General features: G+C 35.8%; 1 protein-coding gene across 1 annotated transcript in view; it reads left to right on the top strand.

The window, feature by feature from the left end:
* RNLS (renalase, FAD dependent amine oxidase) overlaps positions 1-18,435 on the top strand; it is a 246,840-nt gene that overhangs the window by 148,411 nt on the left and 79,994 nt on the right. The window lies entirely within an intron of this gene.

Genomic DNA, 18,435 nt, shown 5'->3' on the forward strand with positions numbered 1-18,435 from the left:
GTTGAATCTTTAACTTCAACAAGACAAAAACATGGCTACTTATTTCTGCATCTCTACCAAGGAATTAAAAAAAAAAAAAAGACAAAAGCCCACAAAAGCTTTCATTTTGAACTTGCTAGATGATTACTAAACCTTGGCTTCATTTTATGTGTATATCTTTGTGAATTTTTAAAGTCCATGGAAATCCATTTCAGATCACTAATTCCAAAAGGGAAAGTAAGTAGCTATACAACATAAATATAAAATGAGGCAGGAATGTCAACACTATCACATAAAACAGGATTCATATCTGTGTCTTAAGAAGAAGGCTTCCACAGTACATAAAATTATGACACATGGGCCAAATAAAAGCCCAAATCATAAAGATTCCAGCGAAAATAACATGTTGACGTCCTAAGCTGGAAATTTCATGAAGTAAAAATGAAGAACATTTTTAATGCACTTTCTTTGTTCCCTTCCTCTTGGCTAGATGTTGAAGTTATGGCTGAAGACTTCAGCATTGTCGTAATAACACAGACAGTTAAAGGGCTGTGGCTTATATTTCAGGAGCTGGCCTGCGAGTGGTCTCATGGAACAAGAGTACCATTTTATTCAGCACTGTTGGCACTTTGACCTTTTTGGGAAACATGCTGTATTATCTTTCACACTGTTATACCATTTTTTAATTTGCCTGTCAAATTAACATAGTAGACTATTTACAGCTGTTCTATGTAAAGCTTTACTGATAAAAATTCCCCATAAATGCAGAACTCTTGTCATTTAAAAAAGAACCACTTCATTAATCAAAGGTTTTTAAATCCAAATTCCAACTTAAATATGGCATTTTATACGAAGATTTTCTAACTGTAGGAAGCATATAAAAGGAAACATCAAATTTAAAAGGTTTGAGAAATACCTTCTCAAACCACACGTACAAATCCAAGTTTGAGACCAACCAAACAATACTATGGTCTTTAGACTCTGCTGTTGAAAAGGCTTTGGAAATTTTAAAACACATAAAATCTTGATTCAGAAAGTACAGCTTCCCCCAGAAGAATGCAGCAGAAAATAAAAATAACTTAGCTGAGCTCCCACTCCCCTCTCCAAACATATCATAAAATCTAGGAAGGCCAGATTCTCATTCTATGTAACTCTGTGAGAATTCCCAGAGGGAAATCTGTGAAAGAATTCAGAAACCTTCCTTGTGGAAATTCTCATAGAGCGACATAGGATGAGAATCTGGTTTATAAACAATAAACATAAAATTCTTTAAGATTTGATCTTTGCCCTCAATTAAGCCCCAGATGTTAACTGAGAAAATATAATCTTGGGGATCTAATACTCTTGTTTCCTGGGTTCCCAAGAATTCAGTCAGCAACTGCATTACCATAAAGGGACAATAGTATATTTGTAAAATTGCCCCATCTTTTTTTATCCAGTTTTCAATAGGGTGGGAGCTAGGACATATAGGACAAATCAAATTTTAAGCAGGAGAGTAATATGATCATATTTGCATGTGGGGTTTTTTTCAAGTGCAAACATGGCATATGTTTGTCATAAAACATTTGAAACAAGAGGCACAGATAAAGTGAAAAAATGAAAGTCCTTAAAAGAACCCAATAGACTTTTTGAATATAATTCACATATTTCTCTTTGTACAGCAATGAGAAAAAATGAGGTCAGGTTATCAGGTGGCGACTGAATAATTTTGAAACCTTCACCTACTTAGAATTCACTGTATAATTTTCTCTAAGCAAAGGAGAGTGGGAGTTTTTAATGTGCTTGACTCTTAAGGCAGAGTTCCTATGATGCAAATACAGAAACAGGAATGAAAGTAGGGGTCAGGGAGGTCAGACACAGGCTTTGTCACGCTAACCACTGTCAGAACACTGCAAGTGGAAGGAGGGCAAGGCAGGAAGAGCCCCACAAGGTCAGACTTACAGAGGAGTGTGGAAGTCAGATCAGTCAAAGGCAGGACAAAAACCTGGAGGACCAGACTGCTGGGAAAACTCCTCCACCAGATCTTGACTTTTCTTGACCAATCTGTGAGCACCCTGCCCTAGGAGCAAGAACAGACAACCTTTACAGAATGTGACAGCTGACATTGATTGAGTACTTACTATGGGCCAGAGGCTATTCTAAGAGTCATACATGCACATCTAATTTAATCCTAACAGCAACCCAAGGAGACAGGAATATTATTATCACCATTTTACAGATGGCAAAACTGAGGCTTAAGGACATCAAGTAATATGCTCAACCCCATAACTAGTAAATGTGCATGAAGTCAACTTTTATTCTTTGGGTGTTTCTATAGGCACACAAATCAGTGTCACTATGTTCACAGTATTGATCAGTTGGTTGAGGGAGGGAAAAAAGCCATTAGAAAAAGCACCAGTCAAATCAATTTAATAAATGGCTAGCAGGTTGAGGTTTTGGATAGGAAATCATCAGTCCAGCCAATCCAGTCAAAATTAGTAATCTATCTTTTGAATGTAAACACAATTCCAATGCACTCTTGAATGTTAGTTCTTCCAAATGCCATATACCTTTTCTAAACTTCATAATGAGCTCCAGTTATTTTCAACATAGGTTGCTTATTTGGAGAGAGGTAGGAGTTGACATTGTTTATAGACAAGAAGAAGTAAATATTTTACCATCCCACAAAACTATTTCTCAGGTTCATTTGCCCATATGCCCATGAACTTTCCCCCGACCCTCAGTGAGTCTGTTGTCTTTCCAACACCTTGGAGTATCTTTGTCCAAAGCTGGACCTTCTTACATCCCAGGAACATGGTCTGCCTAAGAGCTCACACATACTATACGGTATCTGTGTGTTTTCTGTCTAGGTATAGGTGGTACTTTGGTTGAAGGCAGCATTGAAGACTGGAGATTTTTGTCACTTTTTTTCAGTTTTCTCTCTACCCATCTCTCCTAGAGCTCTAGACACCCACAGCCTGAATTCCTGCCTGCCCATCTCAAAGGTATTCCTCCCTGTCCCAGACCAAATTTCTATTTATTCATTGCAGTAAATTTGAAAGGCACAGAAGCAATCTGGTGAACTAATTACAGTCAATTTAAAAGACAAGTTTGGTTAACTAAATGAATCTCAAATGGGCAGGTTGGCTGGAGGGGCCATTTCTGAACAAGACAGTCTTCTCAATACTTATAGTGCTTATAACTCCCACCCTATATATCATTAAAATGAGTTAACAAGGTCCAAAAGGTTGTTAGTGGCCACATTTGACTTTAACTTCAGAAGAGCCTGTCTGCTTTTGTGATTTTTCCATGCACACAGTGAGCAAAATCCATACATATATTTTAGGATTTCACATAAAAAGGCATCATAGTCAAAGTTGAGCTAGAAATCAATAGTCTCAAACAGTAGTTTTTAATCTTCAAAAATTTGATAAATAGTATGTACTACACAAACACATAAGGATACCATGTTAAGATCCCATAACGTAAGCAATTATAGAACAAAGAAAAGAAATAGAAACTGTGCCCTAAAACTAGTCTTTAAATAACAGCCTGATACATCCTTTCAAGCTTCAGTTTCCTCATCTCTAAAATTAAGACATTCAAATTTCCTAATCTTTTATGTCCCTTCAACTCTAATGCTTTTGACCATCTTTTTCCTTATGCTTACGGAAAGTTTGTTTTTATTACACTCCTGCAGTGGTAATGATACAGTCTCTCAAGACAAGCTTAAATTTACAGAAGGCCAAATTATAATCTTTCTATTTCTCCAAATAGATTCAGAATATTTTCTTCATGGTAAAGAGGTATCAAAAATAAACAAACAAAAAACTTCATATAGTTTCTTTCAAATGAAAAGTATGAGTACCTAGAACCAACCTAAATAAGAAAATGACTTATGGTATTTGTATTAATTTCTTCAGATAGAAAGCATTTTCCATATATTTACCTTTGGTACAGATGTGACTGTGGAGACTGTTTTTTCTTTGGTATGAAATATAAAATTAGAGGACCAAAATAAGATCAAGGTACTCAGTGGCTTCCTTATTAAACTCAAATGATGAGTCGGAGGTACGTAGGGAAATTTTATCACTTCCCCACAAGAGGAATAGGAACTAGAATAGGTCAGATTCACTCAGATAAATTGTCTGAAACATATCCGAGCAGGAGAATTGGAGACAACGCTAACAAGTCTGATTTGTCAACCAAAAAAACCACTGAAGCATAGAAAAGAAATATCTGAAAGAGGAAGGAAGAGGCCCTTAAACTTAAGTGGAAAATACGACTCCCACCGTTTCACCTCCGTGATGCTTAATAGTTAGGACCAACCTACAAATAGATCAGTGAGTATTTGGTCAGCTACTTGGAGGAAGACTATAAACATGAAGCAGGTAAGGTGACAGGTCACGTTGATGTAAAATCAAGTCAATGTACTGCCAAGTAGGTGAGGAATCCTTAAAAGTAGACTCAGCTCTGTGAGGGAAGGGAACATGCCATTCACTGCTGTTTTTACAGTGCCAAAAGCAATGTTGTTGGCACATAGGTGCTTAGTATTTGTAGAATGAATGAATGTATGTATGTCAGGTAATGTTGGGAATTAAGTTCCAGTCTGCACATGGATGAATGAAAGAAGCTGCAGGCCAGCAAAAACATGATTAACAGAGCTGGAGCATAAGATCAAGATTAGTGAAGAGTGGGGCAGAAGAAAAGATTCAGAAAAGAAAAAGACATTTACTGCTGTAGCAGAAGGGTGTGGGAGCACAGTATCTGGAAGCATCTGGAGTGGAAACCAGGAGATCTTTGTCTCCAGCCTCCACCTTGATGCGTTATGTGACCTCAGGCAGAGAATCTGACTTCATATTTTCCTCTTACTAATGTTCTCTCTCACTTTTAAAGGGACGCAAGAGATTCCTTAAATACAGTAGTGGATGGGTACTTCTCCTTTGGGGCTGGACGTCATCAACAGATCTGTGTCCAAAACGTAGGCTTTAAATATTTCTAGTTTCTCTTCAGAGTCAGTGCTAAGGATGAACGTGTATTCATTCAACCAAGAGAGCATCTGCTGTTTGACAGATACTATTCCAGGCATGGGTAAAGTTTTCTTTATGTTGAATAGTTCAGTATTTTGAGGCATAAACTATAGAGAGCAACTAGGAAGCTACGGAATATTTAGGATCACTATATTTTCATTATTGCTAATTGTCTAGAGGTTTACTCACCCCTCTCTTCTCATTCACGTCTCTACCCTTTGCCACTTGACCTCAAGCCTCCTCACTGTATGGAAACTACCCTTCTATAAGGATATTACTACTTAATCCTTTGGACATTGTTTGGGTCTTTTTTGTCAACTTTTATTGGAGCAGTTGATATTATTGACCATTCTTTCTTTATGAAAAGTCTCATCATCCCTGGCTTTCATATCAGTGATGTAGTGTGTTCTAAAAATTTATAAGCTGAGATTGGAACCACAGAGATATGAGTGCAGATCTCATCTTTCTTGCCTTGTGAACCTGAGCAAATTACTTAACCCAAGTCAGTTTCTTCATTTGTAAAATGAGGTGCTTATATCGTCATTCAACACCCTCTTACATTGTTGGTATGAGAATTTCATGAAGTTACAGCCTGGTGCCTGGCACATAGTAAAATAATATGGTCTGGTCCACATGAGTTCTATTCTGGTCCCCCTTCCTTCCATCCACTACTGCCTTACTTCAAGCCCTCCTCTCTGAATTGTTGCAATGGCCTTCTCACCTGCCCACCCCACCACTTTCAGTCTCTCATGGCTCCTTTCCATTCTTCATCTGTGGATTTTCCAAAATGCAAATCTGATCATATCACATCTCTTCCTAAAATTTATCAGTGGAGGCCAGTGACCTGTTGGATAAATAAAGTCCACACTTCTAAGCATGATGCGACCCAAGCTCATCTGTCCACCCTCATTAGCCATACAGCTTCCCTCACCCTTTATACTGGCCATGTTGAGCAACTCACAGTTCCCAGACTGCTCTGTGCACCCACACACTTCATGTTCTTGCATGTGACTCATGCTCTACTTGGAACACCCTTTTCTGCCTGGATTACTTCTGTGTGTTCTTCAAGGTTCAGCTCACCATTACATCTTTGTAAATTCTTCCTGAATCAGACCGAGTTACCTCTCCCTCTGAAGTACTTTGGTATTATCTAACACATGCATTATGTTTTAACCATTAGTCTTGCTTGTCTGTCTTCCCAATTAGGTGTGTGCTCCATGAGAGACTATCTTTGTCCCCAGTTCTTTTCATAGATCCTGGCACCTAGTATGCTCAATACATGTCTGCTGTCCTAATTTTCATAAATATGAGTTTTAATGTTTTGGCATAGACAAAAGTGAAAAAAAAAAAAAACAGAACATGGGGTTTGAGTCAGTTTGAATGTGAAAGTGAATCAACCAGGAGTTAGGGGACAGATATGCAAAATCAACGATGAAGGCAGTGTGAAACAGAGTTAGAGTCTGCCTAACAACAAATAGGTATATAACTGTGTGTTTTTTCCATGGTCTAATAAGGGAACAGATTCTGCTTTTTTAAAAGCAAAGAAGAGTTTTTCCATCATTTTCCTCTAGAATTCTTATGGTTTCATGTCTTAGATTTAAGTCTGTTATCCATCTTGAATTAATTTTTGCGAGTGGTGAGAGATATGAATCCTGTTTCAATCTTCTACATGTGGCTATCCAATTTCCCAGCACCATTTATTGAACAGGGAGTCTTTTCTCCAGTGTATATTGCTGTCTACTTTGTCAAAGATCAGATGGCAATATGAGGATGGTTTTATATCTGGGTTTTCTGTTCTGTTCGATTGGTCTGTCTCTATTTTTGTGCCAGTACACCATGAGAATTCTAGAAGAAAATCTTGGAAAAACTCTTCTACATATCAGCCTAGGCAAAGAATTTATGAACAAGACCCCAAGGGCAATCACAGCAACAAAAAAAATAAATAAATGGGACCTGATTAAATTTAAAAGATTCTGCACAGCCAAGGAAACAATCAACAGAGCAAATAGACAACCTACAGAATGGGAGAAAATATTCTCATGCTATACATCTGATAAAGGACATTAGCCAGAATCTACAAAGAACTTAAGCAAATCAGTAAGATAAAATCTAACAGCCCCATTAAAAAGTGGGCAAAAGACAGGAACAGAAACTTTTCAAAAGAAGATAGACCAATGGTCAATAACAATATGAAAAAATGCTTAACGTCACTAAACATCAGAGAAATGCAAATCACAACCACAATGAGATATCATCTAACCCCAGTGATGGTGGCATGGATGCAGAGAGAAAGAAACACTTATACACGATTGGTGGGACTGCAAACCAGTGCAACCTGTATGAAGAATAGTATGGAGATTCCTCAAAGAACTAAAAATAGACCTACCATTTGATCCAGCAATCCCACTACCGGGTATTTATCCAAAGGGAAAAAAAAAGGACATTTTGTCAAAAAGACATTTACACCAGAATTTTTATTGCAGCACAATTCATAATTGCAAAGATGTGGAATCAACCCAAGTGCCCCATCAATTCATGAGTGGATTAATAAAATGTGGTATATGTACACCATGCAGTACTATTAAGCCATAAAAATGCATTAATAGCTTTTGCAACAATCTGGATGGAACTGGAGACCATCCTCCTAAGTGAAGTATCACAAGAATGGAAAAACAAACACCACGTGTACTCACGTGGTGAGTTCTATTAAATTAGAACTAACCGATCAGCACTCATGTGCACATATGGAAGTAAAACTCAATGGAAATCATGCAGGTGGGAGGATGGAGGAGGGGATAGGTGAAATCATACCTAATGGGTACAATGTACACTATCTGGGTGATGGGCACACTTATAACTTTGACTCAAGCAGCCCAAAAGCAATCCATGTAACCAAAACATTTGTACTGCTATAATATTCTGAAATAAAAAAATAAGTAAATAGATAAAATTAAAATTAAAAAATAAAAGCAAAGAAATACAAGGGATATCCAGAAAGTATCCAGCCATTGTTAATACAATGAGAACAGTTACATGGCTGGATACTTTCCAGACAGCCCTCGTATATAGAGGTATATGTAAGTTCTGGAACATGGAACAATGATCAAATACTCACATGAAAATTAGTTGGAGCACCGAGAGTGCGGAGAGTCCACAAGGATTGCCATGGGTTTGGCTAGCAGACTGTGCAGTGACCAAGTCCTATAGAACTCATTGCCTGAGGTGAGAAATAGCAGAGGGCATTACAGGAAATAGCCTTGTCTTTTGGAATCATTTTGTAGTTTAGCCCGCTTCAAGGAGGTCATCTGAGCCTAGCTCTGTAACAGCTCCAATAGAAGAATTATGTTGAAATCATGTGTTTCTATTATGCATTTCCATGGCTTTTAACTCTCTTCTAAAGCTTCCCTTGAACTCTCAGCATGCTAGAAAGAACTAGTAATATTGTGTTGTTTAATGTCTCAAATTGTTCTGTTTTAGCATTGACCGCTGAATTTATTTCTTAGACCTAATTATATTTGTGTGGGGGCTAGTTTATTTTGTGATTTCCTGAAACAGAAATTATGATTTAGCCTCAGTTGTCAGAGCAGGTTTCTTGTTTTGAACTTAGTAACAAAATATCAAGAGAGTACACTGATAATTCTGTAAATTTAACTCCTTGGAGTTTCTATACTGGTATGGTCCAAACTCAAGTTTTATTTTTTCAAGTCACAATGAAAAGAGAATAAAGCAAGAAATAATAAATAAAAGAATTATAAGGTAAAATCATTAACTGTGATGTTAAATTACAGTCAAAGTTTGCCGACCTTAGATATTGACAACAGATATTAAGACACATAAATAAAGCCTACTCTTTAGAGCATAAAATGTAGAGCTACAAAGCTGACACCCTTAGGGAAATTTCTCTGAAAAAATGCAAAATAAAAAAATTTTAAAACCAAAGGTGCTAGTCATCAAAAATAAATTTTAGCTCCTCCAGCAAATTTTCTAATAACTAATTGACAGAAGCTCCTTGATAACCACCAAATATGTTTAGAAGTTTAATGTGTCAGAATTTTATGTGCACAGTAAGTGACTTATCTGGCTCCACTACTTTATTTAATCCTTTGAAAATCATAAGTAACATACATTTTCAGATACAGGGGAAGTGGCCTGAAATCTAGGAGAAGATGAGATGTAAATCAGTAAGTCAGAGAAACTAATGACTCATAGAATCTTTCTGGGCTCTATTTAAATCACTTGAAACTGAAATTAATGATTCATATATGTGATGGCTCTTGCAGAAGTAAGAAAGGAATTGTGATTCATCTAATATTAGTGCATGTGCTTTGTTCTTATGACATAGGGTGGAGAAGCGCACTTCTAATGCCTTGAGATGTGTATTCTTGCACACGTTCTTTTCCTCATTTTGTATCCCACATGGAAAATAAAGCTAATTAAATTAATTTACTAATCACATTACTGTGAAAATATTCTTATACAATACCAGAAAATGAGAAATCATTCCTGATCCCTCTGATTGGAAACAGTAAGTGCACATTCAACTAATGACTAAAGGATGTCGTGTATAGATTTCTGTTTGTTTTTACCTACATCATATGTGTGAAAAAATTTTATTCAGTAGATAATTTCCTGACCAGTTGAGCAATTTGGTAAAAAGTAACATTTTTTAAAGTAAATCATATTTTCCCATTTATTTAAATTGCATTTTTAGAAATGGGTCTCCATTAAGGTTTTATTCTCAATACATTATTTTAAAAAATGTTCTCAATTAAAATACATCAAACTTTTCATGGAAAACAATACAATTTACCAATAAGCCTTGTTTTGAAACAAGGAGAGTTACAAAAAGTAAACAATATGCCAAAAAATCATTTCCAAATAAAAAAATGTTATTTTAAACACCAAGTTGAAAATATAGTTGTCTTAGTCTATTTGAGCTGCTATAACAAAATACCTTAGACTAAGTAACTTATAAATAATAGAAATTTATTGCTGAAAGTTCTGGAGTCTGGGAAGTTCGAGATCAAGGCAAGCAGATTCAGTGTCTGGTGAGGGCCTGTTCCTCACAGATGGTGCTTTCTTTCTGTGTCTTCATATGGCAGTAGGGGCAAGGCAGCTCCTGACTTCTTTTATAAAGGCACTAATCCCATTTGATATTATTAAAAGGCCCTGCCTCTTAATAATATCACATCTAGTATTAGGTTTCAACATATGAATTTTGGGGGACACCAACATTCAGACAGTCACATAATAACAGTATTATTCACTATCCAAGATGTAGAAAGGGATAAGTTTCATCACATTGCATAACACTTACAAATTAAACCAAAAAAAAAGGAAGAAAAGAAAAAATAGAAAAATAAAATCTTTCACATCCAATTGAACAACTCTACTCCACATAAAGTCACAATGATTTCTTTTTTACGATATATTTTGGCCACTTTCCAGACATCCTTAGCTGAGGTGCAGAAGGTATAGTTTAAACACATTCAACAATTGCATTTATTTAATGTGTATCCCAGCTCTTTAAGAACTTGCCTTTTCTTTCACCTTTCATAAGCACACTGCTGGGGATGGGGGTTTAGGGTGGAAATAAATGCAAGTACAGAAAAAAATCCAGCAAAACAGTAGATTCAACAGCAGAGTCAAAGTTCGTATTAATAATGATTTCCTTAGATGGAAGCATTTTTGTGCTGTATGCTAACAGCAAGTCGGGTCAGCTATGTCATTCATGTTTTCTACACAAAAACAGATTTCCACGTGTTACTGAGCAAATACAAATATTAATACTGAAATCAGAGTGCCCTAATAATAATTTTCAAAGTAGGTACCAGGTATTGTTTCTAGCTCTGACAACTGTGATCCCCTAGGTTAGGCCAGCAGCTGTGTAATAGGGCAATGATAGGAACCACCAGGGCCTATTGCTCTTCTGTGCCCCATTGTACTCTTGGCACTTAGTAAATATTTCTTGACCTACAGAATGAGCTAGAATTGGCCTTTCTTTATTTCTTTATGCTAACTCCTGTGATTTTCCCTCCTATTTCCTCTCATAATTTCTTCTGTTACCTTAATTCTCACTCGCCTCTCCTCCTTGATAATACTATTAATTCTCTCCTCTCATAGCATCCATATGTAACACAACCACCTCTCTTTTCCTCACCCACTTATCACAAAGGACACTAAGAGAGTTTAGCCATAGAAAAAGCAATCACAAACCAAACTAAACCAGCAACAAAAACAATAAACGTTGCATTTTTTTCATGGGGAGAAGGGTTAGACATGCAAAAGGAAAGAGATTATGTTCTTTCCATTGGTAGTGGGCTAGCATATTCCATGTGCACATAGAGCTTAAGATTGTTTTTGATGTTGACAATTATGACAGTTCAAGGAGCAGGAAATTGAAAGAATCAGAGAAGATAATGAGGCCTGATCTATGTCTGCCAGATTTGTATCTGCAGTCCACACCAAAGCAATTATCTTTACCCACATCTATGAGATGTGAACGTAAATCACTAGATATGCGTCATTTAGTTATCCTCATAACTTCAAGAAGGATACACCAAAATCATCTGAGGATTGTATTCTTCCCTATGCTTAAGGATCCCCAGGGGAGGAACATTTCCAATTTCCCAGGTGCCAGGAAGTTTTTCCTAAGCCTAACTATAATTCTTTTTTCTGTAATATAAGCCCCAACCCTACCCAGCTGACTAAAACAGCTCCTTATCTTCATCTGGATAATATTTCTTTGCCTATTTGAAGGTTGTTTTTACAGCTTCCCTGCACCCCAGCATTCCCTGGGCCAATGATCTTAGTTCCCTTAGCTGTGCCTATTTTGTAACCCTTTCAACATTTTTTGTCTGACTTTTGGATAATCCCCAAGTACACTGCATTTCACTTAAATTACCTCATAAGCTAGGTGAAATTTGGGCAATGCTGAGTCAAGGGTCTGGGTTATTTTATGATTTGTCTTTGCTGCAGTTATTTACGTAACTTGTTTATCAAGCTGGAGTTTTCCATGGTAGTACCATTTTGCTACTGCCTGGTAAATTTGGGATCCATTCTGATCTTCAAACCATTCCCACTAAATTTGAATCATGTTTTCCTTATCCTCTAATTCAAAATTATGCTTACTGACAACATGGATGGAACTGGAGAATATTAGGTTAAGTGAAATAAGCCAGGCACAGAAAGACAAATCTCACATGTTCTCACTCATATGTGGAGACAGAGAGTAGAATGATGGTTACTGGAGGCTGGGAAGGGGAGGGGGACGGAGGGATAAAGTGGGGATGGTTAATGGGTGTAAAAATATAGTTAGATAATTAGATAGAATGAACAATATCTGATAGCACAACAAAGTGACTATAGTCAACAATAAGTTATGATATACTTTAAATTAACTAAAAGAATGGAATTGGAATATTCCTAACACAAAGAAATGGTAAATGCTTGAGGTTATGGATACCCAATTTCCCTGATATGATTATTACACATTGTATGCCTATATCAAAACATAACATGTGCCCTATAAATATGTATAACTATTATGTACCCATAAGAATTAAAAATTTAAAAATTTTTAAATTATGCTGCCTGGATAAATTACTCTTCTATTTTGAATGTCATTTGGTCCATGACTTAGGGGTTTAGATATAGTTTTAAACTCCTACCTATCTCAATTTATGAAAATGCTATAGTAATTTTTCAGCAGAATAAAATGTCCAGGAGAAAAACACCTCAGAAGTGGTAGAATTCTGAATTATAGAGAAGGTAAGTCCAACTCCTTCTCCTTCATTATACAGATGATGAAACGGAGGCTTAGAATAATTAAACAATTTGTCCCAGATTATAAAGATTCTTCAGAACAGAGGCAGGATTGACACCAATGTCAACTGATTCTCAACTGCACACCCTTTCTACAGCACACTGAAGCCTTTCAGCCATGCCTGTGTACACTAACGAAGTTAACAAGCTAGGATTGCCAAACAAGAAAGGTATGGAAATTGTAAGTTTGAGGGAATTTAATAGAAAACTGCTTTGTTGTAAATTCCACAATCTTACCAATAAAAATTACATGCATTGTGGACTAGTCTTTTATCCTATATTAAACTAGACAACTTTATGTATTTTCATTAGCCAGAAAAAATATCTACAAGAACCCTTCAATTAATCAAAACAGCTCCTCCCACACTGAATTGTCTTTTATTTTTAAACTTTTTATGATATAAATATTCAAAGGTACAGATATAGAGAGCACAGAATAATGAATCCAGATTCAGCAGTTATCAGTATATGGTCAACCTTGTTTTATCTGTAGTCCCCATGTGCCCCACAATTATTTGATGGAAATTTCAGGCATCATGTTATTTCATCTGTAAATATTTCATTGTGTATTTCTAAAAGATAAGGGCACTTGTTTTAAACTATAACAATAGTTATCACAGGCACAAATATTAACAATAATTTCTAAATAGCAAGTAGCCAGTCACATAATTGCTTAATATCAACAAATAGCTAGCCAGTGTTCATATTTACCTAATTTTCATATGTGTGTGTTTGTATAAGTTTGTGTGTTTGATGAAGATCAAAATAAGATTTTGTAATATAAATGCAATTGCAATATAAACAATTGACTTATATGTCTCTGAAGTCTCTTTTAATCCATGGGTTTTCTCTCCTTTTCCTTTCTTCCTCGTATAATTTTTTGTTGAAGAAACTAGTTGTTTATCCTGTATGGTTTCTACAGTCTGCATTTTGCTGAATGAAGCCCCAGGGTGTCACTTAACATGTTCATCTGAGTCTTATATTTCCTATAAATTGATGGTTAGGTGTAGAGGCTTGATCACATTCAGGTTCATTAGGGCCTGGAAGAACACTTTATAGGTAACATTGTATTCTTCTATCAGGAGGTGAGCTGTTAGCACCTATTGATGATAGTTGCTGAGATCCATTAGTTCATTAAGGATTGCAAAAATGAGATATTTTACTTTATTAGATAGGATATTTCTAAATAACATACCATTCATTAACTAACTGGTCACTCATCAGTACTTTTTTCAATATCTCATCAGTAATTGCTTGTCTAATGCTTGTTCTTTTAGAGATAACTCAGTAAAGGTGCAGGCAAACATTATTTGCTGAGTTCTTGCATGTTCATAATTGTTTGTTTATGGCCTTTTTACTTAGATATCATTTTGACTGTATATAAAATCCATGGCTCACATTTTTCTTTCTTTGAGTGTTTTAAATGTGTTATTCCATTGTCTTCTGCATAAAATGTTGTCAAAGAGTCTGATGATAATCTGAATTTCTTTTCCTTGTTCTTTTTGCTTGTATACGCAAAAGATTTATTAGTATTGTTTTTTTAAAAAACTTTTAGCTTTAAAACTGTGAAAGACTCATAGTTTTGCTACAGTATGTCTCAGCAATGGCTGTTCTTGGTTGATTTTTCCAGAGTACGTTGATCATGTTGATGCATTCTTTCAGTGTGTAATATTGATCATATTTTTTTAAAAGACATTTAGTATTTGTTCTGTTCCATCACTCTGGTTTTCTTCTTCTGGAACTCCTATCATGCATCTCTCTGGCATGCTTTCATTATCTGTAGGGAAGTTATTTTGCCCCTGCTCTTTTGTCTTACAATGCCTTTGTATGGACAGTTTTATTCTGCCTCTCAGTTTCAGTGAATGAATTTTTCTGTACTTTGAGGAGGGAAGTGTTAGCCGGAATAGATTTTCTCGATTCAGAACTCTAAAGCTCCCTCTTTTGAAAGACAGGATCAAAAATTACGTTCTTATGCTTTCTGAGATCTGCTTCCTGTGCTCCAACCTCACTTTTAACTGGATCTTTTCTTTTCTCTCTCCTATTGCTCCAGTCCTGGCCAATTTGGATTCTCCTCCCAATTTCTCCATAGTGTGGGATGGGACTCTGTCTTGTTAGGGAGCTTTGGTTGGTGAATTTTGAGAATTTGTGTGGCCACATTGATCTAGCTCTATCAGATCTTAATAAATCACAGATCCTTTACACTACTTCTAATTGGATTATGCAGAAGACCCTTCCAGTTTAGCAGCCATGTATGAGGATTTATGGGTATACGTTTTGCCACCTCATTTTGTTTTAGATGTTGTCTGTGGGCCTTTGAGTTTGCTATCCTAGTTGTTCTGTTTTTATAGAATATAAATATGCCTGATGCAAAACAGCATCTTATATGGTATGTTCTAAGGTCTGGCCATGGTCAGCTATATCTCTGATACGTTTTAACCTACAGTAGAACTACAAGAGAAGTGCTCACAATAATTATGATACTTGGGCAATGTAAAATCTTGAATCATAAGAAAAAAGAAGTCTCTGCTTAACTTTTAATTTTCTAAAGAACTCATTTCTCGTAAATAATTAGAACATCCTTTTCCAGTATTTAGTATTTTGGCATTCTGAGCTTGTGAATGCTAAGAGTATTTGAATTCTGTTCAACTATTCCAGTATTTTCTAGGACTGAATTCCCAAATATGTTATGAGCACCTGTCTCAATATTTATTATGGTTAATTTACTAAGAGTGGATAAATTATTTAATACTACTATATTTAGAAAGAATTTATAACATTTGGTTTAGGGAAAGCATGTTGATTTTTATCTTTTGTCATAATTGATTTTCTCAGAATAATCAGAAGTGCATTTCTCCTAAGTGTATCTTTCCTAAAAGTGAAATTTACCTTACAAATCAATGGCAGCCATGGGGTAATGGTAAAAGGAAGGCAAGTTGTGGGAGCCTCTGGAATTTAACATCCCATATAACTTGAATTCTTGTTTTCTGAAAGAAAATTGAAATGTTTGTTGAGGGACAAAAGAACTGCATGTTATTTAAAAATTATAATATAGCACCTCCTGCATTATCCTGGATAGAGCTGGAGCCCATTCTACTAAATGAAGTATCACAAGAATGGAAAAACAAGCACCACATGTACTCACCATCAAATTGGTATTAATTGATCAACACTATGCACACAGATAGTAGTAACATTCATCAGGTGTCGGGCAGGTGGGAGCGGGGAGGAGAGGATGGATATATTCACACCTGATGCATACAGTGTGCACTGTCTGGGGGATGGACACTCTTGAAGCTCTGACTTGGGCAGGGTAAAGGCAATATATGTAACCTAAACATTTGCACCCTCACAATATGCCGAAATAAAAATAAATAAATAAAATTTAAAAAGAAAGAAAAAATAATATTCAAGAAATTATATTAAATAGTACTTTGAGGAATTTAAGTTTCATATCTACATTTGTGAAAGTTAAGATGTCCTTCCAAATATATCTAGGTCACATAGGACCATTGACATTACTCTCAAAATTGAAAAAGGACGACTTTTCCATATACAACAAAAGTCTTCTATGAGTAGAATTTAATTCATGCCTGCTCTTAATGAGTAATGCTCTTAATGATTGCTTGGGTACTTACAATGGCATGTTGATAATCAACTGTTAAGTCATTCATTCAAAATATAATACATGTATTTTTATATGCCAAGCCCTGTGCTGAACACATATGTTAGTTAATATGACACTGTCCCTGCATTTGATAAATATAGTCTAGTAGATTAGCCAGGCATGTAAACAAATTAATAAAATACCATGTGATATGTTTCAAAATTGAAGTACAACACGGTAGAGAGGACAGAGATATCACTTCTTAGAGGGAACAGTGTATACAAACACATGGAGGTTAAGTTCAGTGTGACTAGACCAGAGAATCTAAGAAAGAAAGAAATGAAGCTACAAAGGGAGGTCAGAGGAAAACTGGGATTCCTGTATTCCATACTAAAGAGATGCTATCTTGTAGATCACTCATTTTCAACTCTATCAAACCCTATAGTAAGCTGAATAATGGCCACCCAAATATATCAGGTTCTACTCTCTGGAACTTGTAAATGTTACCTTATAAGAAAAAAGATCTTTGCAGATGTAATTAAAGCCTTTTTAGATGAGAAGATTACCATGGATTATCCAGGTGGGCCCTAAATCCAATCACAAGTGTCCTTATAAGGGAGAGGCAGGGAAAGATTTGACACAAATAGTACAGAGGAGGAGGCAATGTGACCAGTGGGGCAGAGATTCAAGTGAAGTGGCCACAATTATTCAAATGAGCCAATACTATTTGTACTTACCCTGCCTTACCTATTTCTTCCATCAGAAACCTCAATAAAAAGACTCTTGCCTACAATTTTCTCCTTTCCTCTGCCTCTTAACTGACCCTGGTGCTTCCCTGTGTATGGCCCCCTATGGCATAGTATGCCCCCTTCTCTTGGGAGTATAACACACTGTCTTCTAAATGGCAGTCGTCTCCTGATCTGTTGGCCTTGTCATACCTAAATCATAATAAAACCATATATTAAACCACAGTTTCATTCTTTTTTATGCAGTTATCCAGTTGTCCAATTGTCCCAGCACCACTTGTTAAAAAGATCATTCTTTTCCCCACTGAGTGGTCTTGGCGCTTTGTCAAAAATCAATTTACCATAGATGTATAGGTTTATTTCTGGACTCTCAATTCTATTCCCCTCTATATGTGTATCCTTATGGCCAGTACCACACTGTCTTGATTGCTAGTAAGTTTTGAAATTGGGAAGTGTGAGTCCCTTTTTTTTTCTTTTTCTTTTTCCCTTTTTAAAGATTATAGTGGCTATTCTAGCCTTCTTGAATTTCCATATGAATTTTAAAATAAGCTTGTTAATTTCTGCAAAAAAAAGGCAGCTGGATTTTGATAGGGATTGTGTTGAAGCTAAAGATCATTGATTTCTCTATTGTTTTTCTATTTTGTTCATTTTCATTCTATTATTTATTATTGTCTTTCTTCTGCTTCCTTTAGGTTTATTTTGCTCTCCTTTTTCTTGTTTTGTAAGGTGAGAATTTAGGTTATTAATTTAAGACCTTTCTTCTTTTTAATATAGGTGTCTACACCTACAAATTTTTCTGTAAGCACTGCTTACCTGCATCTAATAAGGCTTGGTATATTGTGTTTTTATTTTCATTCCTCTCAAAGTGTTTTTAAATTTCCATTGTATGTCTTTTTGATTGATTATTTAAGTAGGTGTTGCTTAATTTCCATATATTTGTCAATTTCCCATATTTCTGTCTGTTATTGATTTCTAATATCATTTTGTTGTAATCAGAGAACATACTTTATATGATTTTTAACCTTTTTAAATTTACTGAAACTTGTTTTATGCCATAAGACAGGGTATATCCTGGAGAATGCTCCACATGCACTTGAGAAGAATGTGTTATTCTTCTGTTATTGGATGGAGTATTCTGTGTATGTCTGTGAGGTATAATTGGTTTATAGTGTCATTCAAGTTCTTTATTTCCTTCTTGATCTTCTGTCTGGCTGTTTTATCCATTATTGAAAGCAGGATAATGATGTCTCCAACTATTATTTTTCCCTTCACT

Source organism: Lemur catta, chromosome 14, assembly GCF_020740605.2.
Source record: "Lemur catta isolate mLemCat1 chromosome 14, mLemCat1.pri, whole genome shotgun sequence".
Classification (NCBI taxonomy): domain Eukaryota; kingdom Metazoa; phylum Chordata; class Mammalia; order Primates; family Lemuridae; genus Lemur; species Lemur catta.